At 36.2% G+C, this 18374-nt stretch overlaps 1 protein-coding gene across 1 annotated transcript in view; it reads left to right on the top strand.

Moving 5' to 3' along the window:
* The window catches only part of GULP1 (GULP PTB domain containing engulfment adaptor 1), a 253239-nt gene that overhangs the window by 75125 nt on the left and 159740 nt on the right, over nt 1-18374 (top strand). The window contains exon 2 of the mRNA XM_008687243.2: nt 16544-16647. The gene's annotated coding sequence lies outside the window, so the exon portion shown is untranslated. The remainder of the gene's footprint in view (nt 1-16543; nt 16648-18374) is intronic.

The following is an 18374-nucleotide window of genomic DNA, read 5'->3' as shown; positions in this document are numbered from 1 at the left end:
TTTTTTTTAAGATTTTATTTATTTATTCGACAGAGATAGAGACAGCCACCGAGAGAGGGAACACAAGCAAGGGGGAGTGGGAGAGGAAGAAGCAGGCTCATAGCAGAGGAGCCTGATGTGGGGCTCGATCCCATAACGCCGGGATCACGCCCTGAGCTGAAGGCAGACGCTTAACTGCTGTGCCACCCAGGCGCCCCTCTTCCTCCGTTTTCTAATTTAGAAGGCCTGTAGTTAATACTGGCCAAGAGTTTATGATCATTCTTTGCCCAGTGGCTTTTCCCACCAAATACATAAAACTTGAAGCATGTGGAGAACCATCACCAGTTACTTCTAACTGGTTAGAAGTTGAAGGGAATAGAATTCAGAAAAAGAAACCAATGCTTAGGAGAAGAAGGGTTCTGTCTAATAATATTTAAAAAAAACATGGCTGGTAAAGACAGATGACCATATTGCTGTCTTAAGTTATTGGAAAGCCCTTCCCACTCTTAATTTCCCAGGTGCTGTAGAAGCATTACATTTTGAAAAACTATCCCCTTCCCATTTCTCAATATCTCTTCTATTAATATCATTGCCTGCTTTTTTCTTCTAGAAAACATTGTTTTTGTCAATTTTGTTCGTAAGAATTCAGAATCATAACATTTATTGCCTTTGGTACTTTCAAGCGTTCATTGTTACACCTTTGCACAATGATAGCATGTCTGTGTGTGACACTTCTGGCCTATGAAAGATATGCAGTGAACTGTGGATTTGTAGGGGCTGTGCAATAACTTTGTGGTCACTTGGGGAATTGAGTCCAGTGGACAGGAACTATCAAAAGCAGTGGGTACACATCAGGAAATGGTTGACCTAGAGCTGAGTTTAGGGTGTTTGCAGGGACTGAATTATGGAGGAGTATAAAACTTACTCCGAAAATTTCAAGGAAGCATTGACAGATGGTTAACAGGGGGTGGCAGAATCAAGATTAGCATTTCTGAACTAGTGTTGCCGGAGGGTGGAGCAAGGAGTAGGAGAAACAGTGTAAGTAAGGAGAGTTAGTCTGGTTGTCAGGGCTGAGGGTATTAGTGTCTGGCAGGGGGAGGGAGAAGATGGAAACGATTCTAGAGTGCTTTTAAAAGGGAAATACCCAAGATGTGATAACAGGGTGTAAAGAGTAAAGGGAAGAAGTGTGATGTAAGTTGAAGAGTTGTTAGCATTTTCCTAGGTGAGAAATTTGGTAGCAGAGCAGCTTTGGGAGTCATGAAGATAAGGGCTTATTTAGACATGCTTAATTTGTGACACTTTTGGGTGTTGACCAGTGGCAATGTCTTGCCAGTCTTACTTCATATGCTTGTGTTATATTGAATTTTATAGATTGTGTCCTATTAAACATATCAAATCTAATATTGCAGTTTTTCAAAACGTATACTAAAATCTTCAATTTACATGCAGTGGGCTTAATGTATGCTATTACTACTTTATCATGTCTCATTTAGAACTAACTGACCTCCCTCTAGGTTGCTCAGGAAAATTATTTACTATAGTTAAATAAGTAAATCCTTGTTTCCTATCCAGTCATCCTGCTCACAGTGCTCAAGTAATAGGAAGCCCCTTTGCAATTCAGTGCTTGCAAATCCCAGGGAAAGCCTTTTTGATTTTCCATGTGGGGGTTCAAGTTTTTGTTATATGGAGGGAACCATGGTTACCCTGCGAACACTGGGTTTCTCAGCACCCACTGAGAAGGGCCCACTGAGACCACTTCCTGATCCCCAGGATTACCTGGTTACTTACTAGGACAGAAATATCTATGGAGAGAATTCACAGTGGACGCTAAGGATTTTACATTCCAAGTAGCATGTTTGGAGTACTGGATTCATTGTACTAGGCGCTCAGCGTCGGCATTTGTGTTCTAACGAAGCCCAACTAATGTGAACGTTCTATCTAGGAAGTATAATAATAGATCACATGTTTTTATTTGTTGTAGTAACAAATGGACAATGGTTTTACCTTTATTTGTAATTATAAATTTTAGTTTATTTGTGCAGATAAATAGAACACAGATTCCTTAAAGGGGGAGAATCTGTCTTGTTCATTGTTGTATCATTACGGTCTGCATGTATCCCTAACACTCAATATGTATTGGTTACATGAATGGATTGCAGTTACTGGAACAATATTTCCAGTTTTTCTGTTAGCATTTGTCCGTGTCTGTGTGGATGGGCTAGGATGGATAGAGGAGAGGGCAGGTGCGGGGAAGTTGCCTCAGCTGTAGGTCAGACAGTTGAGCTCCACTGGGCAGATAGAAGCATAGAGTCCAAGGTTACTTTAGACTACCTCCAGGCACTTCTGAGGAAATACATTCACTCCAGGATTCAGGATGAAGCATCAGGGAGCTTTAGCTTGTGGGTATGGCCTAGGCGTGGAGAAGCAGATGGCATTTAATATGTAGACACCTGGGGCTTTCACAGGCGTTCTTTTGCAGTCTGGGCCTACCCATGCCAGTGAGTGGGATTTATTTGTCAAGTTTCCGTTATGGAGGGAAAGTGTAACAAAAGTACAGTATTATCCTAGAAACTCAGAAACAGGCACCAAGATAGTAACGGGTATGTACTGAAGCCCACAGGAAGGATGCACAATTAGAAACGTGGGCATCTACATCCTTCTACCAGAATAGTGGATTGAGGAGGGAGGAGCCGAGGAAGAAGAGTGACCTAGATCACTGAATGAAAAAATGGAAAAGCCTAGGCGCTTTGGCTGTAGGGTGGGTGGGGATCCAGTGTGAAGCCTGGGAATAAGGATGTGGTGATGTTCCACGGGTGCACCTATAACTATTAGTCCTCCTTCTCCTCTCTCCTTCTCAGTGTAGCCTTGCCAGGACTTTCCTTGCCTTTCCATCCTTTCTATAGCCTATCCCTTCCTCTTTTCTCTTTCAACCTTCTCTTTCCCTTTTTGTCACTCTCCTTCCTCCCAGCTATAGGGTGTGATTTTGTAAGTATGGTAAAAATTCCGTACCTAATATTTTATAATGTAGGAAAATGAAATCTAATATATAACTGAGAATAATCTAGGAAGAACGTCTGGGCTTTTTTGGTGTTGAGGGATCCATAAAATTGAAAAGTGTATTTTTTCTGCTCTATTGATAGAGTCTATGAATACATTTACCTTAGCCTCAAGTGAAAAAAAAACACACATACAAAATGTTTTAAGCACAATGAAGAAAATACAGAAGCTGTAGATACGTAATGTGTGCTTTATTGTTCCTGTGAAGAAATAGAAACATCATAGTACAGGTTGGTTGGTTGGTTGGTTTTTGCTTTTGAATTAACTGTAGGGGAACAGATATCTACAATTGAAGAGCATTTTTGGAGAGTATGCTTTTTTCAGTGACTTGAGATGCCTAACAGATTTGTGTGGCCTTTCTTTTCTTTTCATTGGGTTAGTATGATTTTTTGAGTGTATTAATTTGATAGGGTAAAAAATATTTTTACAGTGTTGTATGTGATGTTTTGTTCATCTGCAGTTTTAAAACTGGTACCATAGGTGGCTTTTGAGACCTGACAGAAGAGATGGTGTTAGGTTCTTTTGATGCAGGGAAGAAGACTCACTTGAGTTACCTCAGTAAGGTTGAGTAATGAAGAAGACAGGAATCCCAGCCACACTTCTGGCCTTTAAGGGAACCCAGGGAGAATGGACTGCTATTCAGAAATGGGAAGTAACCAGGGCAGCTGAGCCAATTCCTTCTTTGCCCCCTACTTGCAAGAGTTGGTTCTCTGCCATTGGGATGATGTGGCTCCCTTCTGTCTTTGCTTTATCTGCTGTTCCCAATATTCTCTCTATTCTATATGGTATTTCTTTATCTTCTTCTGACTCAGTTTCTGATCATCCGTAATCATTATTCTTCATGACTTCTGCTGCCTGATAACATCTGTAAAGCATCTTCTCCCTCTGTGGCTTGTTTTCTGCCCCAGTTATGAATAGTCTGTCTTCCATGTCCGAATTCAGAATGTAGAGCGTGTTCTTGGTCTGGGTAATGCACTGTTGCTTTGTTTAGCTGGAGCTTTTGCACCAGGTCCCCGCTTAAGCCTTAGATGATCTAGTCTTAGATCAGGCGCTCAGTCCAGTCTCCTTAGAGGGAAAGGGTTATGCTGCGTGCCCTGAGGTAGGTTATTCTTCCAGCAGGAGGATGAGGGCAGGACCTTTACCGATGGGATTTATAGGCACGGCAGGCATTGGGGAGCAATAGATGGCTAGTTTGAGTATAGTGAGAAATTACTTTGGCACAAGGAGCATAGCAGTTGGAGGACCCCCTGCTGCTCAGAGTTGGCCTTCCATGTATTTTTGCCTTGATAAAGCAATGAATGAATGAATGAGAAATACTTGTTTCTCGCTTAATTTCCTTGGATCTCATTGCATATTTTATTTGTCACCTGCCTCATTTACTTCACAGATTTTCCTTTCAATTGAATTTTCATTTATTATTTTATGGGTTCTTTTGATCTATAGGTCGTTCTTGAAAATATATAAATAACTTGTGCAAGGAGTTAAACTTACTTGATAATGGTGATGACATCTATAAGTATGTAAGGCTCTTTCAGTTTTAAAAAGTGATAAAGATTGCATCTCAATATTGTTGCTGTCTTGAATGTGTTACTTCTCTGCAAAGTTCCAAAGTAGGTACTCAAAGACTATACAGGTAACACGGGCAAAAAAGCAGAGTTAGAGATTTTAAAATGTGAGACATAGTGCCTTTAAATGTATGTACTGCTTCTATGAAACTGTTTGTGGTGTATGTGTTATTATTGTTGTTTTTGTTTGTTTGATTTTTGGCAAGGTGGAGCTTGACGACCTATTAAGAGTTCTCCCTCCTCTAGCGCTCCTTTGCCTTCCCCCACCAACTCCTTCCCAAATATCTCTTGAGCATTTACTATGTACCAGGCACAAAGAAAGTGATGCAATTTTTATCTCATTCAGATATACAGTGAGCCTGTGATTGCTGTACTTATAATTCAGCTGGTAAGATGTAAGTAGGTTGAATAGAATGGTTTCCTTGATTAGGCAGCAATTTTCATTGGTGTACAAGCATCTGATATATTTTTCAGACTTCACACTGTGTCTGTTTTCTTCTGTAGTAGGTGTTCTTGGCAGGTACTAATAGAAAAGATAAACTTCATTATTTCATTTGGCAACAAGAAATTCATGGTGTAGAATCGTTTTCTCACACGAGCTTGCTTTAGCCATAATAGGTGAGGATTTTTCTTTAATGGTTTTATCAATAGACATAGTTTGGAAAAAAAGAGTGAAATAAAATGAAAAGGGTACACAGGATTTTAGCACGCAAACTAGAGGGTTGTCCTCTAGTAGTGAAAAGGATTTAAAAAGGGTCAGAATTCCTGAGTTGTGGTCTTGGCTCTGATGCTTGTAACTCATCTCTCAGTATTGATTTTTGTTTTGGTAAAAGAAGGACCCTACATCTGGGACAGGGTTGTTTTGAAAATAAGATGTCATAACAGTGAAAACATTTTGAAAAGTTAAACTTGCACGTTCATCAGCAGCAGCACGGAACTAGTTTGAATAGATTATTTAGACATTAAGAATTAAGTTACAGGCAGGTGCTTAATAGGATGACATCTATTTTAGCATTTATAATAGCAGGTTGTAGTTCATATGCATGCCTGACTCCTCTGCTAGATGAGAAGCTTCACGGCTTCGTCGGTATCCCCACTGTACAACACTGAGCAGGTGTTCAGTAGTGTCATTGGGTGAGTAAAACTGGGCAGAGATGAGGAAGGAGCATATTCATATATTACTATTATTATAAACTAGTGCACTAGCTTTCGGTTACATTTTAGAGAGAGAGGTAAGTCTATCCCACAGGTACCTAGGTCATTGTTTCCCTTTGCTTTAGTCTATGAGATTGGAAGGCTTTTGTTGCTTTCATTTTGCTTTTTTTGCTGTCAGTGGTTACAGCAAAACAGATAGAGGATGTGCGCTTGGTAATATGATCTTAAGTGACTGAATGAAATGAAGTCTTCATTGTCTGAAAGAATGTACTGTACTGATTCGATTTTAAGTGTTTTCGTGCATAGCAAAGAGATAAAAACTGGTTTGCCTAGTGTCACCTAGTCAAGAGTTTCCAGAGGAGGGACCTGCTATGGCTAACATTAGTACTTTCCACTTATTCATAGATTTAGAGCATTTGGAAGACTGCTTTTTGGTTATTTGCTTCTTTTAACTACTCAGAGCTTGGAAATCAAATATACCTGGTATATTACATGATCTTCTTTTCTCTGTGGCTCAGTGTTGAATTCTTATGTCATGTCTTTGCAGAAACTTTACTTGCAAGTGTGGACTCTGACATCACTTGTTGGAAAAGGGGAATTTGGTTGTAAATTTTACAGTTTTAGCACAAGTTATAACTTCTCCTGGAATGTATCCTTTTAGACTAGTAACATGGTCTCATATTTGTATAGTACTTTACACTTCTGAAAGGGCTTTTATAGATAGGTAACTCCTTTGAAAATACCCCCGGGAGAGAGGAAGCATAGGTGTTACTATCATCATGTTGGCAAGTGCTCTCTCGGTTACTTTGACCTAACTTACATGTAAAATATTTGTCCAGTGAAATTAGATTTGACCTAATTATGATGACATTTCCACATTTTTTACTCTTTTGATAAATCTATGAACAAAAAAAAGGCCTGCTGTATCTATTCTGGAACTTGGGGAGATTAGGTTCAAATGAGATGATTGAAATCTTCTTTGCTCACAGATAGGAAACCATCTTCATTTATCACAAAGTAACTCAATTACAACTGAAAAACTAGCGATCTCTTTGATGTTTTGTCAGGATAGAAATAACTCCCTACTGATGAGGAAAATGTGTAACAGAGGAGGCTGAAGAGAAGTTCATAGCTTGGGTAAATATAATGCTTGTTCATTATAAGTATTTTATATATTCATTTGATAGCATAGACTCTATCCTGTGGGGTTGGGAGAAGGAATGATTCAAACATATAGTTATAATCTATGACCTCTTTCTTCAGTGATTATAGTTTATTGAATTCTCTGAGATGGAGCTCAAGCCTAAAAGAGAGGGGAAAAATGGAGAAGAAATTCTAGGGAAGGATCAGGTATCTTTGGAGAACAATGTTTATTTAGATAGGATATTACATTTGAATTTATTTAAGAAAAAAGGAAAATGGGGACGCCTGGGTGGCTCAGTCGTTAAGCATCTGCCTTCGGCTCAGGGCTTGATTCCAGGGTCCTGGGATCGAGCCCCACATTGGGCTCTCTGCTCTGCTGGGAGCCTGCTTCTTCCTCTCCCTCTTCCCCTGCTTCTGTTCCCTCTCTCGTTGGCTGTCTCTCTATCAAATAAATAAATAAAATCTTAAAAAAAAAAAAAAAAAGAAAAAGAAAAAAGGAAAATGGTCATAATTTTTTTCTTTTTTTGAAACAAGGAAACAATGAAGAAAAATGAGCTTCACTAAGCTAAACTTTTCTTTCTTTATAGCTGACATTTATTTGGGAGAACTTCTCAATGCCTTATGATGTTTTGTGCACTGAGTCTTTAAAAATAAATTATGAAATTGTAAACCCAGGTATCTGATATATCCTTATTAAGTCTATTATAAGATAAAGTTGGGTTTATTTTTACAGCTTTGTAAACACTGATAATATAAGTCTTTATTTTTGATAGGCCATTCAGATACTACATAGTAGATATCAAATCCTTATCGGATAGCGGAAAGCTATTAAAGGTTCAGGTGTCAACATAAATAATTGCCCTAGAAACTTCTGTGACCAGTTAGTAAGGCACAATGTTTACTTAGGTGGTGTCTTTGTGAGAAGCTCCAAAGAAATACGAAAGTACCTTATTAGAGTGGAATCAGGTAGGAATAATTCTGTTCATCTGCCAATCAGGTCTTTATTTGCTTTTATGTAAAACATAACATTAATTCATCAGGAATGAAGAGATATTATTCATCTTGTATAATTTTTGAATTATTTTATGTTCCACATCACCTATTGCATATCAGATTTATAAAGTTATTCATATCCATCCTGAATCTGTTTACCAGTTGTGTAAATCAATCACATTTATGCTCTCTTCAGTAGAAGTTAAGATGTGATTAATGTAAGGCTGCAGTCTAAATTTCATGAAAGCCTATATTGTATCATTTTTTTTTAACATTTTGTTTATTTATTAGAGAGCAAGCGAGCACAAGCAGGGGGAGGGGCAGAGGAAGAGGGAGAAGCAGAAGCAGGCTCCGCACAGAGCAGGGAGCCCGATGTGGGGCTCCATCCCAGGACCCCGACATCATGACCCAAGCCAAAGGCAGATGCTTAACCGGCTCAGCCACCCAGTGCCCCTATATTATATCATTTCTCAAGAAAACATAAACATTTTCAAAAATAAAAACAAAAACAAAACAAAATAAAAAAAAAGCAGACATTTTAAACTATGTAAGTTCTGCCCTCTTAATTCTTTTCTTTTCCTTTCTTTTCTTTAATATTTATGGAGTGTTTGGGTGGCTCAGTTGGTTAGGCATCTGCGTTTGGCTCTGGTCATGAACCCAGGGTCCAAGGATCCAGCCCTGCTTTGGCTCCAGGCTCAACAGAGAGCTTGTTTCTCCCTCTCCCTTTGCCCCTCCCCTCCACTTGTGCTCTCTCTCGCTATCTCTCTCTTTCTCTCAAATAAATAAAATCTTAAGGCAAATAAAATAATAAAAAAAATATTTATTTATTTGAGAGGGCAGGGGCAAAGGAGCAGAGGAAGAGGGAGAGAGAATCTTAAGCAGATTCTCCGCTAAGCACAGAGCCCCGGGCTGAGTTTGATTTCAGGACCCTGAGGTTCCAATCTGAGCTGAAATCAAGAGTTGGTAGCTTAACGGACTGAGCCACCCAGGTGCCCCTCTCCCCTTTTAATTCTTAAAAATCTGTTGAAGACTCATCTGACCTTCCGTATCCTTTTCAGCTTCTAATAGCAGCAGATATCTTCAAAACACCAAAACATTAGCTGAATAACAATTTTGTAGAAAATTTTATTTTTTTTTCAATGTATCTTTCAATTATTTGGCCCATTTGATACTGTAGCTCAATTTGGAGGAAGGCAAATGAAAATTCAGTGAAATATATAGTATACATTAGTAAATAGCATATATTCCCAGAGTGATTATTTGGTTGAAATAGACAGAAAACCAATTAAAATTCAGTTAAAACAAAATATATATTGGTTATTATAATTTAAAGTTCTAGAGTGATGCTTCGGGCAAGGCTGAATCCAGGCACTCAGATAGTTGTTTCTCTCTCATAACTGGTTTTCACGGAGTTGAATTTGTTTGAAGGTAGGAAACCTGAGGACAAAATAGCCATCAGTCTTTTAATCATCAGTTTAATCAACTCAAATGGAAAGAGATTGCTTCCTTCTAAATAGTTTTAGAAAAAAGTGCTGATATGATTTTCCTTCTTTTAAGAACATAGTGCACATTTCCATTCCTGAGTAACCAGTTATGACTAGGGTCCTGGTATTCTCACTGGCCAGTCTTGGAACTAGCACTAGAGACACCCTCACTCAGTCAAACATAACTACCGGGAAGAAGGGGAGAGTGTAGGTCTGCAAAGAAAACCCAGGGTGCAGTTTTGAGAATGTGATATTGTTTGCTTGTATGTTTTTCCAGGGAAGTGGTGGCAGGAAGCACAATGTTTGTATATACTAAATTAAATGAAGAGAGAAATGTGTGCTGTTAGGTGAAAATACCATCGAGCAAAAGAACAGCAGGTTAAAATGGCACACTAATATTTCGTAGTAGGTCAGCATAAAGGATGATTGCAAAATCTTGATGCTGAAAATGTTTGATTGCTAAAGAAAGGCCTTGAAACATACCCAGTCAACATATAAAATACTTGTGATGATAGCATCTCAAAAGACTATTTCCTCGTCTGTAAGATAATAATTAATTAATAGTAGATGCATTTATATACTTTTTATGTGGGGAATTATGTTGATACAGAAGGTTTTCTAGATTTTATTGAGCAGTGTTTGTATAATTTAATTATATCCAGTTGTTATGATATTGCGATTAATTTAGAGTAGACACAAAGATGAATAAAACTTCTCCCCAACCCCCACTATAATTGTGGGGAACTGGAACACTGAATTACATACAGCTCCCTGAAATTTGCCTTTAAACACATTACATACTTCATAGATATTAACATGAATAAAATTAAACTCCACAGGACTGGAAAAATTAAACTAATGACTCTTTATGTAACCCAAGTAAATGAATGTTTTCCGCCCCAATTTTTTATTAAGGAATCAACCACAGTTTCTTGATTTCCTTATTTTGAACAGTCTCTGTTTTGTGGCTATTTACAAAAATGCTTAATAAGAGCCTTTATTGAATAGGTGCTTCATTTCCACAAACACTGAAATATATTTATATAGTTTTACAACTTTTTTAGTAATAAAGTTTTTTGAAAATTAAGGGTGGTTTTTAGCATTGGTGTTTTATAAATATTTTTTTAGTCTCCTGAATATGTTTTAATATATTAAAATAATACAGTGAAGAGTAGTGACTCATGATTTTGTTTTCTGAGATGAAAGAAGGAAAGAAGAGTGAAGAGAAAGTAAGAAGGAAGAGGGAGGAAGGAAGGAAGGACAGAAGGAAGGAGCTTAAAATATGGAGAATATTTGGAAAAAGTTCCATTTTTAAAGAACATGGTGTTGAAATCCTTATTTTCAGTGTATTAGAAATAATCCTAGTATTAGGACTAAATAAGATGATTAATTAAAAAAATTAAAACTAATTAAATTTATAAAATATATTAGACAAATGTAACCATTAAATAAAATTCTTTGACACCTTTGATAATGATTTAGCTGCTTTAAAGCCTTCATATCAGCTCATAGCTAAGATTTTAAAGTAAGGACTAGCAACTTACATTATTTTGTAGGTAAATATATAACTGACATTCAGGGAAACTGAAAACCAGCCTTTCCTTATCAAATGAAGGAATTGAGTGATGAATGTACTTACCTGGGAGAAGACAATGAAGGCAGAGGAAATAAGAAGGCCCTGAGGCATATATTTGTATCAAAATCTCAAAAAAACCTCATTAAAATATAAAAACAGTATACCAAAAGGAAAATAAAAATTATAAAAAAAGTATTTAATAAATTAAAACACATAAAAGTTGTACCTCACTTGCAGTTAAAGAAATAACACATTTTAGAAAAAGATAAATTTTTGAACAACCAAATTGTTAAAAGATTGAGAAAAAAATTGTTGCTTGCCAGGATGGTTGAAATTAGCAATATCATCTGCTATTGGTGGAAGCCTTTGTTGGTACATCTTTCTAGAAAATAACTTGGTGATATGTATGAAAGTACCTGAAAGATCAAGTACTTTTTGAACTAGTAATTTCACCTCTAGGAAGCCATAATAAAGCAATAATTTGTACAAAGCTATGTATTGCAGTTTTCTTTGTAATATGAAAGTATGGAACTACAGCAGAAGTAATAAAATGATTGTGAATTACTAAGTCCTATTTTTATGTGCCAGGCACAATGATTACTGCTGTGTATGGAATATCTCATTTCTCTTTCTAAATTCATATGATATATAGTTAGTGTTTATTTGTTAATTTCCCTACCACTGTGTTTATAATAGGCTAGATTTCCTTGGTGGGAGCACCTTTATCCTGTGTAGTAGCCGTGTGATTTGGGAGAACTGACTATACTTGTATCTCCAGGAATGCACCCTGGTTGGCCTGAGTGAATCAGTGACTCCGCATTCCCAGTGATCGGTTGGGGATGTGCATGTCACCTTCCTGGCTCAAACAGTGTAAATAAATCCCAGACTTCTGATGACTGAAGGAGAATAGCTTTCTCTCCAGTTGCTCTCTTGCTCTTCTATTTTACTCATTCCTCCAAACATTTCTAAGATTTACATCCCTTTCCCTAGTCAAATTTATTTTATTCTTCGAATGCCTATTGCATTGAAAAAGTTTCTCTACGTTACTATGAATTTCACTCTGTCCTACATCATTCATTAACTCAAGTCATGAATTTTTAACCTGCGACCTGTTGTCAGCATTAGGATTCACCTCATTGCCTGGGCTGTGTTTTTTTCCATAAAAGGTTCTTAATATTTGAGAGACCAGAGTTTGTGGAGAGTTAATGTTGAAAAAGAACACAAGCCTACCTTAACCTAGGTAGGCTGAAAAATATAGTAACCAAAAGTTACACAGAAAGTGACTTGTGTTTTTCACTGATTTCACCAGAAAGGGTGAATGATGTGATAATCGTTCTCCTACTTCTTCTAATTAGGAAAATTTCCTACTGGTGACAGCTTTGAAGCACCTCTAAAAGTTTCATGTCAAATGCAGAGGAAAGAACTAGGTTGAATTTGTTTTTTAAATTGGGGAATTTAAAATTGTTATTAATTCTGAAATAGTTTGTCATGTGTCATCCTCTGTCACTTATTTCTTTCCATAATGAGAGCTGAGGAAAGGGAACTTAAAATGCACTTGGAATGACAACAGATGATATGAATTCTTGGTCCAGGCTGACATCTCTGAGAATAGGAAAGCCCAGGGCCAGAGTTGTCTTGGTCTTGCTCTATTCCTACAGAAGTTAAATTCCAACCACCATTCCAGGTTTACATCTTACAAATATGAATGTCTAGAGTCTGTTTCTATTTTGTATTACCGTTTAACAAATATACATAGATTTCTAAGGAGCAGTTTGCTTGTCTCACCTTCTCTCTTTCATGGCCTCCTGAGAGCCACATTCGCCACATTCGCCACATGATCCTCCTAAAATACATATCTTACTGCACCACTTCCCTGTTTTATCATACTGCTGGAGTCTTTAGGGTAAAATCCAAATTTCACAGTATGGCGTTCGAGAGCCTTTCTGATATGCGGGCACCTGGGTGGCTCAGATGGTTAAATATCTGCCTTTGGCTCAGGTCATGATCTCCAGGTCCTGGGATGGAGCCCCACGTCCGGCTCCCAGCTCAAGCAGGGAGTCTGCTTCTCCCTCTGCCTCTCCCCCTGCTCATGTTCTCTCTCTCTCTCTGTCTCTGTCTCAAATGAATAAATAAAATCTTAAAAAAAAAAAAAAAAAAAGCCTTCCTGCTATGGCCTTACCTTACTGCTGAAATCTCTTATAAAACAATTCCTTAAGCATTCTCTTTTCAAATCACATATACCTAACCACTTGCCTATCCTTGATGGTGGCACATTGTTTCTTGTTCCTGTGCTTTTGCTTATGATGTTCCTTCTGCCACCTGTGGCCTTTCCCAGTTTCTTCGTTGGATAACTTCTAAACTGAAGATTCACAGATTCCATCTTTTTTAGCAGGATTTTCCTAAACATTCTCTACGTTTCTTTAGTGCTTGACCTTGCTGTTAACATCGTCCTTATCAGTTGACAAATGCAGAGGAGAACATGGACTTATTTTCTTCTCCCTAATGACTGATACAATTGTGTATTCAGTATGTGCTCAATGAATATTTGTCTAATGAACTAAATTAATTTTCCGACTTTACATTCCTTAGAGCATAGGAGTATAGTTATGCATATATATATGCCACTGCCTCAGTGAGAAGACTAAAATGAACAGGAAATTATTGCCCCAAGCCACTATGACAGTTTATACCCTTTTCCTGGGGCATTCGAGTGAAAACATTTGAGGAGACATCATTAAGGAAAGATTCTAAGGCATTTGGACTAATACGCTAATGCATGTTAAGACATTTGGACTTTGTCCAGAGGGTGATATGATCAGATTACTTGTTAGACTGATCATGGCTGACTGCTGAAGGGTTGGTGAGGACATAAACTGGGAGAAGAAACAAAATGGGGTCTTTTGTATTAAGAGGAATTGAATTTATTCTGATTTAACTTTATGACGATAAACTAAAGAAAGTGAAGGATTGAAAGTAAAGAAAGTGAGGGATTAATAGTGCCAGGTTTCTGCTTGAACGAAAATTGTAGTACTTAATTAAAATCTCAGGACAAAGGGAAAAAAAAGGAAAAGGAAAATCACAGGCCAAGGATCTGATTTTGTATATTTTGAATTTAGATACCCAGAGGGAATAAAAGATGAATATCTAGGAAAACTCTTTTTGCAACATTTTGTAAATTAGCTTGAGACATTGCTAATCAATTTTTGGGGCTAGCTATAAAAAGAAAAATAAGGAGCAAAATGATTTTGAAAAAGTTTTAAGATTATGATAATGCTGGTTTCTATTTCATTTGATGACAAGTAGAAATATGTCATAGCTTGGCTTGTTTGTTTTAGTTGGTTTTACTGTGTATGAAATATTTAAAGATGCCATGTTGCATTGACAGATTGAAGCATCTAGTCATATTGCAGTGCTAATAATGTTAGTTTCTTAAACTAATACTGTTGGGAAAAATCAAAGTTCTGGTAAAGAAATGATTGGCCTCACTTAATTTCATACACATCTTCAAATTTCATGTCAATATATAATAAATGGTGGCAAAATAAGATGAAGTTGAGTATACTGTGTTCATAATAAAATTTTAAGAATCATTCTTGGAAACAAGATTTTATATTTTAAAATAAAAATATATTCAAAAAGACAACCCAAAGCATATCTCATTTTTTGCAAGAATATTTGCCAATGCTCTTTATGTGCAGAAATTTAATCATATCAGACATGGAACAATAGAACCACTTAAGAGTGTATGTCATTTTCTTACAAGAAGAAAGATAGAAGTAGGCACTAGTTCATTCTTGTTTTTTGATGTGGGTATTTTAGTGCTCTTCTCTCTTCTGTCACATTGCATAAAATATTCCAGGCTGAAAACATTTCCTCAGTAAGACTGGATTTCAGTCAATCTGAGATAGAAATACAGACTGCGGATGTTAAATTGAGTTAACTGCTTTAATTTACTTTAAGGAAAATATTTACTTTCCTATAATATTTAGGAATGGGATTTTTTGGAATAATCTGGTTACTTAAGTTACCTTGGGTTATTTCTTTCTTATTTATTTTCGTAAGACCAATATTTGCACAAAATAGAAAAGTTATCCTTAATGCTAAAAAAGAACTAATTTTTTCTCCCCTTTTCTCAGTTGTCCCCAACACAAAAGAGAAAAATGATCTAGTTAGTCATTTTGGAAATCATGACATAGTTTCACGGTTACCTTTTAGCTGTGTCATGTTTGATTTCTAAAGCTGGAGGGATGTGGTAATGGAGCCTTTACATTTTGAGGAAAGAGAAAATGAATTGTATCCTATATAAACCCTAAGATGCAGTAAACACTAAGAGAGTACCATGTGATTTAATAAATAATGGCATCACTGGGTAAATAAACTTTTTTACCTGAAATTATAAAATACCCATATATGGCTTTAAAATAAACCATGCTCCTATTTTAATCCAGATTTTACAGTAATCTGTTGTGGTAGGTGTTGTTGATGATCTGTCTACAAACCCTTGCCTTTAGCATCTCCCAAACAAACTTATTTACCTGAATTATTACCTCAAGAGTTTGCCTCTGGGGCCACCTAAACGAAGATCATTCTTTTCTTTCTAAAGTTTTGTTAGAACAGGAATAGCATGAACAAGTAGGCAAACAGACTTCTAAAGAAAATTGTGGCTGAGAGGGAAAAATGTAGTGTTCAGAATATTCAGCTGGCTTCGATACAGAGAGGCAGAAAGAAAATATTTAAGATCTGTCTTTAGTCTATAATTTGAGAAAGTCAAAAATAGAGATCTGGCTTTACCAACGGTCTGTATCAACGTTATGGAGGGAAACAGAACAAAAGAGTAAGATACATTTTTGTATTTTTGCCAAAACAAAACAGAAAAAACAGTTGTTTTGGCAAGAAGACATACTATACTGTGAATATTTTTGCTAGTATTTGAAATTTATATCAGAGGTACATTTGAAGTGACCAAATTAAGGGAAGGCATAATTTGTGTTGCATCTGGAAAAGCTTTCTCCTTTCGTCTGTTGGAATAAAAAAATGTAAAAATCTTAATCAGCCACTATGTCTGTTCTCATATAGCATGAGAATGAATAGAAGGATAAGTTACCTAAACGCTTCTCCATAGCAGTGGAAGTGAAATGAAAGTTAAAATAGGTCAGTGCTTTCTAAAATTCTGTTTCATCTTCTTAACAGGGACAGAGTATGCACTTGGTTGGTTTAATTAGCTGATAACTGAAGGAGATAGCTGGGGCTAGCTGTGCAGCCCGCAGGGGGAAGGGGTGTATTGTCAACCAGCTATCACTGTGCTTGCATGGTAACAGATCCATGAGCTAAAACACTTAACTTATTATCTAGCAATTTTGGTATTTGACCTTATCTAGCAATCTGTTAATCTATCTTTTCAAAAAAACTGCACGCTTTACCACTGTTTTTTTATTAGATAACTTCTCGAACTTTCACAAGAAACATACTTAGAATTTTAGATTATGTACCATAAGCTCTGAATTAAAATACACATAAATGTAATTATTGGTTACTTCTGCTCAGTCCAATTTTAATTTTTAGTTACGTGTGATTCCCTCTGATATACATAGGAGAGAAAGTGATTGAAGAACTCAGATGGCAACTGTATGATTGAAGCTATTCATTCAAAGTCAAGCGTCTGCATATTCTTTCAACTGTATTCGAGCCTGTCCAGGTAAGAATAAGTGATTGTTTATATTATACACCACCATTTTCAAAAAGGTTTGAAACTATAAACAATGTTTTTATTTTGTACCAAATATTAAGATAGTTTTATTGCAGAATATGGTGAAATACATAAAAGCAAAATAAAATTAAAATCACAAATGAGCCTGTTTTTCTAAAAAATGACCTCCTGGGATGCCTGTGTGGCTCAGTTGATTAAGTGTCTGACTCTTGATATCAGCCCAGGTCTTGATCTCAGGGTCGTGAGTTCAAGCCCCCAGTTGGGCTGGAGCCTACTTAAGCAAAAATAAAAACAAAAAGTTCTGTTATCATTTTATTCTATATCATTTAATGTTTGTTGATTTCCCCCTTTAAACAAAGTTGAGATATGTATTCTTTGTTGAATTTCTTTATTATTTTTGTAACAAATCTATTTTTGTTCTGAGAATATGAATTGTTTCATATTTTTCTTTGTTAATATAAACAAATGATTTTAAAATATTTTTTAGATTGTGTTTATTATTCAGACAGTATCTTTATAGATAGATTGGTATGTACGTCACTCATTTTGCATTGGTAGTTACTAAAATTAGCATCAGTCGCTCAATGGCTATGATATTTCAAAGGCTTTTTTATTATTTCTGAATTTACCTCCAGAAAGTAGTAATGAGTTACAGTTTTCATTACCATTTTTGAAAATGTTGGTCCATGACTTAAAATGTTGTCATTCAAAGAAATTCCCAAACAAAACCTAGTTTGTGTTGAAGGAAAAATTCAAAATTAAGTTAATATTCTAAAATTTACTTGTAAGTAGTATTCTCTACTCACATATATTCAGCCAATATATCCCTTATATAACTAAGTGTAAAAGAAAAGTGTATATATTCATCATCTTTCTATACTGTCTAAAAATACATTATTTATAAATGATAAATATATTTTATTCAACTAGTATTTAGTGAAAATTTATTATTGTACTAAGCCTAAGCATTATGATTATTTGATTATTGTTGATGGTGGTGGTGATGGTAGACATAAAGGACAGGAAGATATAAAAGTATTTTCTTACCTCTTTTAATTTGCAATAAAATATGGCAAGATAAGAAGCATATTTCAGTTCCTTAGGTAAAAGTAGAATGTGCTAGGTGCCAGGGACACTTCACAAATGAGAAACCAGTTGAGTTGTGCTTTTTAGAGTAGGTAGAACTTTGAACGGGCGAACATTTAAATGGAGGGCCAAGTTGGAGCAAAGATGCACAGCTGAGAAAGAAAGGGGTGTATTCAGGAAATAGGGAAGATAAGGTAGATATATAGCAGGGTGATGGGAAGTATGTTTTGTATCTGGATTTCTATACTTAGACATTTATATTTCATTCTTATACATTGAAGGAACAATTGCAAGGGAATGAGATGGTCCGTGCAGTCCTTTAAGATGCTTAATATAGAAGTGATATGTGTGTTAGACTAAGGAAGGGAGAGCAAACCCAAAAGAAGGGAGAACAATTTGTAGACTTTTCCTTTGATTTTCATTAGCATTTGTTAAATACTTGCTGTTTGCCAGGTACTTGAAAAATTTAAGGAACCATAGAAAAAAAGATGACGACAATCTTCATTCCTGAGGAGCTTGTAGTGTAGGGGATGAGACATGCATGACCAACAAAAGAATATAATACACCGTGACAGCATACCAATGGAATCACATTTTTTTAAAAGATATTTTATTTATTTATTTTAAAG

Source organism: Ursus maritimus, unplaced genomic scaffold (genome assembly GCF_017311325.1).
Source record: "Ursus maritimus isolate PB19 unplaced genomic scaffold, ASM1731132v1 scaffold_1, whole genome shotgun sequence".
NCBI lineage: Eukaryota > Metazoa > Chordata > Mammalia > Carnivora > Ursidae > Ursus > Ursus maritimus.
This window is presented reverse-complemented; position numbering and strand designations above follow the sequence as displayed.